General features: G+C 35.5%; 1 non-coding gene across 1 annotated transcript; it reads left to right on the top strand.

Annotated features, from left to right (window-relative positions):
* The first annotated feature begins 9516 nt into the window (after nt 1-9516).
* On the top strand, nt 9517-9623 carry LOC131495207 (U6 spliceosomal RNA). The gene has a single exon (XR_009253835.1). It is a non-coding gene; the product is annotated as a U6 spliceosomal RNA (small nuclear RNA).
* Nucleotides 9624-9842: the final 219 nt, after the last annotated feature.

The raw sequence follows: 9842 nt of genomic DNA, 5'->3' as shown, positions 1-9842 counted from the left end.
CTGTTAGAGACTTATATAGGTAAAAGTTATACTTCGTTTTGTTGGCCTAAGACCATAGTTATTTTATCTTGCCATTACCTTTACAAAATTATGAAACCTTTTTTCAAAATCCATGTTGATCTATGTATTCAAGAATAAATCAAATTTAAGGACTTATTCTCACTCTTAAAAACCTGTCATGTTTTTATTTCAATAAAGTTTAGAAAGCAAAGAAATGTTATTTAGAGGAAGCTGAAAAAATATAAAATTTATTATCATGCCATCTGATGTGCAAAGTAGTTGCCTATACACATTTTATAGGCTTCTTTTGTATTTAAAACTCTTATTTCTCTGAGGCCACTATTCAAATGGCCGGCAGGGGGTAATTTGTTTTATTCAGTGAATTCCTGATTGTTGTACAAGGAAAAGTTCTCTCACCTTTCATTCAACAATTCATCTTCCTATGGTGATTTATTTTACTATTTCCAGACATGCTTTATTACCTACAGACTTGACATGTACTTTTTTTTCTTTCTTTCTGGGAACCAACTGAGCCATAAATAGGTATGCACATTATAACAAGTCATAAACTCCTTGAATTGTACATTATTACAGACAATTCTACTGTCTTACTTTGCACAATTTAACAAACATGCCTCCACGCTATTGTATAAAATTGAGAAGAACATTTGGATATATCCATAGATCAATTATTTAGGATTCTCTTAGATAAATTATTTAGGAAATGTATAACATACTAGGTGGCAAAATCAATAGTGAACTAATACTAGGTGGTGTCAAAAATGTTTGTTGCTTTGTCATAATTCTTTGATTTCATTCTGATTAGTAAGGAAAGGCTCCAATATTGAAGTGGTATTTATGAGAAAGAGGAGAGAAAAAGAGATCACATTAGATTGTTTTTATATATACCAATGATATTTTAATTCAGTTCAAACCATAACTGAAGGTATGTATAATATCCTAGAATTGGGATGTTCAAGACAGCTGTGTGGCTCCTGTTTTGAATCATATTTCATTGCCAAGAGAGTCTACATATATCGCCTGCTAGTATACAGCAGGTTATAAAAGTATTTTTATTTGCAACAATGCTCAGTTTGAAGAAAAATCTTAAATAGAATAAATATTCATTCTACCTTGTACAATAAAAGATGCTATGTAAAACCAAAAATGCAAAGTGTGCCAGCTCTCCCAATGTTTTCATTGTTTTGATAACTATAGAAATTTCTGAAATCTCTTAATTGAATCAATATAGTTCCTTCACATAAGATAAAATTTGCTAATGGTATTTTTCAGAAATTTGGCTCCCATAAGGTTGTATTTATCTTGGTAAGCTAAAGGATAATTAAGTGCTTTTCAATAATTAATTAGTGAGATTAAAAAATAAACTGGGGCCCAGGGGATATAAACTCCAGTGGTCTTCAGTGTAAGCGTGGACTTGGCAAGGTCGTATTCCTCAATTTTATTCTGTGTGAAATGACCCATTCTGGCTATGTTTTTCTAGGATTCTCTGCCTCAAGTATTTGATTCTGGATTTCTGAATATAATTCATAGCTCTCTCTTTCACTTTACTCATACATAAATGCAACACATTTTGGTTTGTCAAACAAATGCCTGGATGTCTAGGGCCATCTTTGTTTTTGTTATTTTGGGGTTTTTTTAGTTGACTACTGTTGATTTGAATTCTGCTCGATATATGCACCTGCTTACAAGTCCATCAAAATCAGACTGCGGTTGGAAAGGTAAAATTTGGGTAATAAAGAATTACATTAAAAAGCACCCAATTGCTTTCACATACTGTTTGACCCACTCTGTTTATCAGGAGCTCCTTAATGAAGCTATCCTATAAAGCCCTGCTGTGCTTTTGTAACTTGATAGAAACCTTGTGGAAAGTCTCATCAGAAAGGTCAATAAAAGTATGAACATAGAGGGACGACTGGGTGGCTCAGTTGGTTAAGCATCCAACTTCGGTTCAGGTCATGATTTTGTGGGTTGTGAGTTTGACCCCCGTGGCAGACTCTGTGCTGACAGTTCAGAGCCTGGAACCTGCTTCAGATTCTATGTCTCACTCTTTCTCTGCCCCTTCCCTGCTCATGCTCTCTCTCTCTCTCTCTCTCTCTCCCTCTCAAAGAATAAATATTTTAAAAAGTATAAACATAGAAAAATTCTCTGCTTTTCCCCTAAAATTAATATTGTGTAAAAATGAGATATATTAGTTCCCATATATTAGAGATGCCACTACTAATATATTTTCCCCCCAACCTCCAATGTTTCATTTTTAACAAACGAGTCACTTTTTCTTTCAACGTACTTCTTAAGCAATTTATGCCTGTTCCCATGCAAGGGGTTTTCAGATGGAGAGATTAGTCATGAAGCTGGATGCTATTATTTCAAGCTGTGCCAAGATCGAAGCAGGAATATGAGGTTCATGGCCATATAAATGGTTGCTGAGACTATGGAAGTGGGCAAAATCATCAAGGGAGAGAGACATAAAGAGGGAAAATCAACCATGAAGGAGTATTCTGATCGGAGAAGGAAAAAGAAGAGTGTGGCTTGTTGGAATATCAGTAAGGGGAAAGTTTTGGTAATTAAGAATTGGTCCACAGTACCAAATACTAAAGTTTTCAGTTAGGATCAGGGCAGGGTCATTCATACCAAGATTAGGCCTTAATGATGGTGGATTGAGTAGACTGGAAAAGTGGGAGAGAAGAAATGAAGAGTATTGAGTTGAAGAATGAACATGAGTATGAGAGAGTCGTTAAATCTAAAATTACAAAAAGAAAAGAAAAGAAAAGAAAAAGATTAGCTGTGTAAGAATGTGAAGCAAGGGGCACCTGGGTGGCTCAGGCAGCTAAGCATCTGACTCTTGGTTTTGGTTCAGGTCATGATCTCATGGTTTCAAGCCCCACATGGGGCTCTGTGCTGGCAGCATGAAACCTACTTGGGATTTTCTCTCCCTCCCTCTCCCTGCCCCTCCCCCACTCATGCTGTCTCTCTCTGTCTCTATCAAAATAAATAATGTCTATTTATTTTTGAGAGAGACAGAGAGACAGCATGGGCAAGGGAGGGGCAGAAAGAGAGGGAGATACAGAATTCGGAGTAGGCTCCAGGCTCCAAGCTGTCAGCACAGAGCCTGACATGTGGTTTGAACTCATGGACCACAAGATCATGACCTGAGCCAAAGTCAGATGCCTAACCGACTGAGCCACACAGGCGCCTCTCAAAATAAATAAACTTAAATTAAAAAAAAGAATGTGAAACTCAATAGTGGTAACTAAAAGATGGAGATGGAAAGATGTTGTTTTGTTTTGCTTAGAAGACTGTACTAAGATGAGGTACTTGTGAATAGATTTCATGATCAAGAGACATACAATAAGGAGGGAGAGGTTAAAAATACATAAAAAACAGGGATGGTACTTAGGTCAGAAAATAACACTGCAGGAGGAGGTGGTACCAATAATATGAGGCAAAAAAAGGGAGAGTGGGTGCAGATACAGAAACATGAACATGTATGGGTCAGAATAGGGAGTTGAGACATTTCACTCTTAGTTAATCAAATCACCCTTTGTATAGTGAAATAAGAGACTTTCTCAAGGTATAAGTTGTCTTTATACTTAGACTATGGATTTTAATGTTAATATATTTTTATAATTCAGGTTTAACAAACCACATTTGTTTCTTCTTCGTCTTCAGTATCAGGTCTTCAGTATCTACTGATACTGATAAATGTATATTTAGTAGTATGCTTTATCTTATGGATGTTAATGAAGAAGTTGATCTCCATTATAGAGGTTTGTGCCATGTAACTTTTAACTAGAGAAAGGATGTGATAGATAAATCAAGTTGACTGTTAATGTTTTATTTTACAGGTAATATTATCCTATTCAGATATATGTTGTTAAAACCTCTTATAAAAAATGTTTTAAGTTTACTCATCCATATTCACTGCTTACAACTGTGATGTGAAGAATGTGTTTAGGGTTGTGCAATGTAGCAGTCTTTTCTATGACCCCAGGGTACCAAGGTCCTTCCCCTGTTCCGCTTTGTCACAAGATTTCTCTCTCTGATGACCACAAGGCAATTTGAGAAGTCAGATCCATGTATAAAGAAGAGCTCTAAGTTGGTGTATTAAGGAAAAGGGATGATAGTTATCCAGCTGCAGGCTAGTGAGTGTGTTTCCCTCATTTCCTACATGCAAATGTTAATGAAAGGATTAAGATTTTTCTAAAACTCAAGACACAGATTCTATGTTTTTATACTTTTATATACATGAATGCATTAAAAAGTATTTTTTTAACTACAGAATTACATCATCTGCAAACTTATATATATATTCTCAGGGAAATTCTTGAAATACCATGTTTCCCAAATTTTAGCTGATAAACAATATTAAGGATCGGGAATATTTTCATCAGTTTTTATGCAGTGAAATTCTTCAAAACTACCAGTCTTAATGGAATCATAGAGTAAATTCCTATGGGATTTCTAGATTTATACTTCTCTTTAAGTCGTGTATTATTTTTTAGAAATGTACTGCACTCAACATACTTGAAAATGCATGAGAAGGATGACAAAAGAAGCATAATATATATTTCCATAGTTCATGGATGATATCATTGCAATTTATCTGGAAGAAAGGATCTCTTCCCCTTCTTTCCTCTATAAGGGACTTATACGTTTGTTTGTTTTTTTGACATTGTGCAGGTATCCAGCCACCCAGGAAATTAGTCTCAGTAGGTAGAGAACAATAGTAATAACTTGTGATTTTTCAGATGAGGATACAGTGCTTAGACACATGATTGGGAGAAAGAAAATGGAAATTCTCTGCAAGATAACTAGACTGTGGGAAGGGGCTTAGCAAAGGGAAAGGAGAGGCTCTAGCAACCTGACAGGGACCCAAGTCTGAAGAGAAAAAATAGGCAGTGAGAAGTCACCTTCCCTGGGAAATGCTGATGCATTTTTAGGAAGAGTGATGTCTGCCACTGGATTTACAGCTATTTTCAGCTCTCTGTAGTAATTGCATTCTGCTACTCCCTAACCTTTAGAAAGGTCTTCTGTGTGAGACTGCCTGGTGTTAAGGTAAATTACAGGAAATGAAAGAACAGTGATGAAATCCAGCAAAAGACAACACTTACATCAGCAGGTTAAAGTGGGAAAGCAAACAATTGTATTGGCTGACTCAGCAATCAATATGGTAGAATCCATTTGTCCCTCACTTAATAGAAGATGTGACCATTGGGGTAGAAGGCAGATATTGAGATGCTACATAAAATCTGTAGAAAATACTAATGCTGCCTGATTTGCCTCCTTGCCAGAGGAATTTGATACGTGATTGAAAGAGCAAAACAGACTTATGGCTTCATTCGTTTGCATATTCCTGATGTCCTCCAATTTTGAAAAGTACCAAAAACCCATGAAAAATGCCTAAATTAATCACTCCTTTGCAAATCACAGTAAAAAATGAATATACTTACAAAGTACCAAAGGGATAAAAAAGCAGTAAGTGAGAAGATTTAAGTGGTGTCAGCTTTCAAGAAGAGAAATGTTTATAGAAAGTGAATGGCTGAGAAGAATTTGCTTTCTGAGCAAGAACAATGTGTTCCAAGGCTGGGAAAGACATAGGAGAGGCTTGATTTGGAGCCTTTTATGGCTACTGTTAATGCTATTAATCGATGTTTCCTAACAATTTAACTGGCTCCTAAGAAAAATCCAATATGTAACAGTAAACAAAGACAGAAACTTATTTTCTGGTATAAACATTTAAGTTATTTTGAGGCAGGAAAGACTTTGAGATGCATCACAACATTCCTGAAAGTTTTCAGTATTAAAAACAGTTCAGTCAAGATTCTGTTCATTCTTTCACTTGATTTTTACTTAATACATTCTATGTGCCAGCCACTGGGTACATGTGACAGATTTCACTCTTGCTGTTACAGGGTTTATTTATATTCTGAAGGAGCAGAAAAACAGTAAGAATGCCTAGTGCTCTATGTTCTAGCTACTATGGCTGAATAAACAATTATGCCAAAACTGAGTGGCTTAACACAATAGCAAACTTTTATTTTGTGCCTCAACCTGACATCTGCTCAGGACCGAGGTGGTACAGAGGTCATGAGTTGAAATCATCTGAAGGCTAACGTGTCTAATGTTTGAAGCGGGTTGTCAAATGAGACTTCTCTGGAACTGTTGGCTGGAAAAATTATGTGTGGCTTCTCAGTATGTCCTGGGCTTCCTCAGATCATGGGGTATGGGTTCAACCCCAGAAGTGAGAGAGAGTAAAAGAGAGAGAAAAAAACTTCTATAAGGCCCTTTTGGACTTAGTCTTGGAGGTCACATGGCATTATCCCTTTCAGCACATTCTATTCATTGGAAGAGTTAAAATGTCCAGCCATAGTCAGGAATAGGGAAAATAGACACTACCGCTTGATGAGAAATTACAAGGTTCTAAAGAGAATTTATGAATTAAAATATTATTGGAGTCATTTTTGGAAAATACATTCTGCTACATTGTGTTATTTAACTTTTTAGTCTAATAATTAAAAACTTGAATGTTGTATTAATGAAAAAATATTCATTTAAAATCTTTCACTGAACTTGTGTCTCTTTGGAGATATTGCTAGTATTAATATTGCTATTATCATTATTACTAACATTATTGACTTGTGAACTTCCAAATTCCATTGGCCTTTAACTTTTTCTTAGCAAAAGTTGATGTTGTAAAAAGTCTACTGAAAGGGACTACATTAAACTTTTTGGTTTGGGATAGTTTGTAATATTCATTTGAAATCTCATGATTCCTGAGATCAAGCCCCACATCAGGCTCTGCACTAACAGCATGGAGCCTATTCGGGATTCTCTCTCTCTCCCCCCTCTCTCTCCTGCCCCTCCCCTACTAGTACTCTCTGTCTCTCCCAGAATAAATAAATGAACATTTTTAAAAAAGAAAAGAAAGCCAAAAATAGACTGTCTCCACTATCCCCAGGGAATCCCCATGAGAATTACCATTTTACTTTATCTTATGATAATTTAACATAAATAATTTGTTTACTTTATGTAATGTAAATAAGGCGTTATCATAAATAAACATTCTGTGCCACATAACATTGTTCAAAGATGTTAATGGGTTATGTTCTATGGTAGAAATTGTTTCTCCTTAAAAAAATATTGAAGATAGTGCCAGGTGAAGGACACAATGAAAAAAATAATTGTAGAAAAATATCAAAAAAAGGTATTATAAAAATGCAAGGAATAGGTCACCTTTGTCCAGATTAAAGGTAAGAGTATATTAAAGTGGAAAGGGTCATTGATGAAATGATTACACTAGTCAAAATGACATCATCATTTTTTTAAAGGTTAGTAAGCAAAGTACTATGTCTGCTCTTTAAAAATGTCAAAGAAAATGCTACTTTTCCAAAGTGTGAAGTTATGTTAATTTAAACATTACAAGCACAAGTGATACAAAGGAAACTAGTTTAATACACACTATTAGTCAGAAATTATATATTCCTACAATGTTAGTGAAATGTCAGAGAAAGTTTGATGAAGATGAAAAATCCATATTTTTTATTCTTAGATACATTAACCATAACCTAAGGACACTAGAGGAGAAAGAATAATAAAAGACTTAGAAATTCAAGTAAGCAGAAAAGAAAATCTTCCTTAAACTGAAATAATAGAACTAAATGAACACTTAATTCTACAGAACATAACCTGATATACTGGATTAAGAATAGTCAACTAGGGTACTACTAATTAGATATCACTTACCTATTTCCTGTCACTTCCATTTCTTCGTTGTAACAATAATGTTTGTCGTTATTGGCAGGGCTGTTGTGAATACATATTAGATTGTTCCCAATACTTTTACATTAATGTTGAGGCCGTTTCCAACCCTTATAGATATCCTTATGCTTAATCTTTTATATATGTGCTAATTTTTAGTAATATCAATTCTTAAAGGTAGAATTGGCACATCAATGGATATGTCTATTTTTAATTTTTTTTTTTTTTTAATTTTTTTTTTTCCAACGTTTTTTTATTTATTTTTGGGACAGAGAGAGACAGAGCATGAACGGGGGAGGGGCAGAGAGAGAGGGAGACACAGAATCGGAAACAGGCTCCAGGCTCCGAGACATCAGCCCAGAGCCTGACGCGGGGCTCGAACTCACGGACCGCGAGATCATGACCTGGCTGAAGTCGGACGCTTAACCGACTGCGCCACCCAGGCGCCCCTATTTTTAATTTTAAAAGATATTCAACATATAGTTTATATTCTATGATATTATCAGATAGCTGTTCATGTTCTAATAAAATCAGTCAAGATAACTCCGTATTTCCAAATTTTTATGTTGTACACCAAAAAAATGTGGATTTGTTTAATATCCCTGAATCCCTGATAACTGGAAGAGACCTAGTATATTCATACTTCAGCTCAGTAAGGGGATGACACCAAGCAGAGAGGAATTAGGTAACCAAGAGATTAAAAGTGTTGATCAAACCCATATGCATTGAGTGCATGTTCTTTTTACATGACATACTCTTTAAAATTTGAAAAGACCTTTGTGAAAATGATATAAATAATTTATTATACAGTATAGTTCAATATATAGTACTTGATTCTCATTTCTTGGGCAATTTGAATAAATGCATGAACTACCATCAAGCAGAGATCTGAAGTGATTTTTAGCATCAAAAATGCATCATAGGTTGGGGCACCTGGATGGCTTAGTCGGTTGAGTGTCAGACTTTGGCTCAAGTCATGATCTCCTGGTTCATGAGTTTGAGCCCCATGTGGGGCTTTCTGCTGTCAGCCTGTCAGCGCAGAACCCTTTTTGGGTCCTCTGTTCCCCACCCCCGCCCCTCTCCCACTTGCACTCTCCCAAAAATAAATAAATATTAAAAAAATACATCATAGACTTCTGGTTTCCAGTCTGGCAGGTAAATAGTTTAGAAATCATCACTCTTCCTCACAAGAAGAAAACAGTTGAACAAATTGAAAAGCAATGATTCTTAGATCCACCAAAGAACTGTTTTCACAGGGAAAACTGCTGCTCTGAAAAAAAAGAGATAGGCCAATACAGAAAGTTTATTCACCAGAACTAAACTTAGTTAGATTTTGCGGAAGAACAAAAGAAGAAATATATCATTGAATGAATTGTTCTTTTTTCTATTTTTTTAAAGGAAAACCAAATAAGCAAACAAGTACACAACTACTACTCTCTAGAGACAGGGCCAGGTAGAAGGGAGGTTTGGAAAAGAAAAAAAGAAAGCATTGGGTACCCAGAACTTCACAATTTTCCATGTCACTGACTGTGGGAGGGTCCTGGAAACATGAAAGAAAGAATTTATTGTAGCTAAAATAGATGTTGTTAAAGAAAAATCCATGTCCAGGTGTCGGATTGTCCAATATTTGCCACATCAAATTTTTTCAATTTCTTACAACTGACAGGGTGCCTTTTGCTCCAAACTTACATTTTTGCCTGAAACATAAGATTAGTGATTTTAAAAGTAAACACTCTACTGCTCGCTTCAGCAGCACCTATACTAAAATCTGAACCATACAGAGAAGATTAGCATGGACGCTGCTGAAGGATGATGGACAAATTTGTAAAAGTAAACTTTATATTGTTCTTTCCTTTTAGTTTCCATTTGAAGTATCAGTTTCGATATTAGCTAATACATTTTGGCTCTCAGATGACTATCGTAGGTGGACATACATGGATGAGGTTTACTCGGTTTAAAAAAATAAAAATACAACCTCGGATGAGGTTGACACACAGGAAATTGCAAAGCATTCTCCATGAAATCAGTGTTTATAAAGTATTCAGGGACATTCTTTAAATGGT

Source organism: Neofelis nebulosa, chromosome 14 (genome assembly GCF_028018385.1).
Source record: "Neofelis nebulosa isolate mNeoNeb1 chromosome 14, mNeoNeb1.pri, whole genome shotgun sequence".
In the NCBI taxonomy this organism is placed as follows: Eukaryota; Metazoa; Chordata; class Mammalia; order Carnivora; family Felidae; genus Neofelis; species Neofelis nebulosa.
The sequence above is the reverse complement of the archived record's forward strand: the minus strand, read 5'-3'. Positions and strand labels throughout refer to the sequence as shown.